The sequence below is a fragment of the Triticum dicoccoides genome, chromosome 6B (assembly GCF_002162155.2).
Source record: "Triticum dicoccoides isolate Atlit2015 ecotype Zavitan chromosome 6B, WEW_v2.0, whole genome shotgun sequence".
NCBI lineage: Eukaryota > Viridiplantae > Streptophyta > Magnoliopsida > Poales > Poaceae > Triticum > Triticum dicoccoides.
Window position 1 is genome coordinate 492,751,190 of NC_041391.1, and position 1,346 is coordinate 492,752,535.

A 1,346-nucleotide genomic window follows, 5' to 3' on the forward strand; every position below is an offset into this window, starting at 1 on the left:
TCCGGTAAATGCCCGAACTCACCCGGAACCATTCCGATGTCCAAACATAGCCTTCCAATATATCAATCTTTATGTCTCAACCATTTCGAGACTCCTCGTCATGTCTGTGATCACATCCGGGATTCCGAACAACCTTTGGTACATGAAAACACATAACTCATAATATCGATCGTCATCGAACGTTAAGCATGCGGACCCTACGGGTTCGAGAACTATGTAGACATGACCGGGACTCATCTCCGGTCAATAACCAATAGCGGAACCTGGATGCTCATATTGGTTCCTACATATTCTATGAAGATCTTTATTGGTCAAACCGCATAACATCATACATTGTTCCCTTTGTCATCGGTATGTTACTTGCCCGAGATTCGATTGTCGGTATCTCAATACCTAGTTTAATCTCGTTACCAGAAAGTCTCTTTACTCGTTTCATAATATATCATCCCATAACTAACTCATTATTCACATTGCTTGCAAGGCTTATAGTGATGTGCATTACCGAGAGGGCCCAGAGATACCTCTCTGATACACGGAGTGACAAGTCCTAATCTTGATCTATGCCAACTCAACAAACACCATCGGAGACACCTGTAGAGCATCTTAATAATCACCCAGTTACGTTGTGACGTTTGATAGCACACTAAGTGTTCCTCCGGTATTCGGGAGTTGCATAATCTCATAGTCTTAGGAACATGTATAAGTCAGGAAGAAAGCAATAGCAATAAAACTAAACGATCATTATGCTAAGCTAACAAATGGGTCTTGTCCATCACATCATTCTCTAATGATGTGATCCCGTTCATCAAATGACAACAAATGTCTATGGCTAGGAAACTTAACCATCTTTGATTAACAAGCTAGTCAAGTAGAGGCATACTAGGGACACTCTGTTTGTCTATGTATTCACACATGTACTAAGTTTCCGGTTAATACAATTCTAGCATGAATAATAAACATTTATCATGATATAAGGAAATATAAATAACAACTTTATTATTGCCTTTAGGGCATATTTCCTTCAGTCTCCCACTTGCTCTAGAGTCAATAATTTAGTTCACATCGTCATGTGATTTCACACCAATAGTTCACATCTTTATGTGATTAGTTCACATATCCATGTGACCAATACCCAAAAGGTTTACTAGAGTGAATAATCTAGTTCACATCACTATGTGATTAACACCCAAAGAGTGATCATGTTTTGCTTGTGAGAGAAGTTTAGTCAATGGATCTGCCACATTCAGAGCCGTATGTAGTTTGCAAATTTTCTATGTCTACAATGCTCTGCACGGAGCTACTCTAGCTAATCGCTCCCACTTTAAATATGCATCTAGATCGAGACT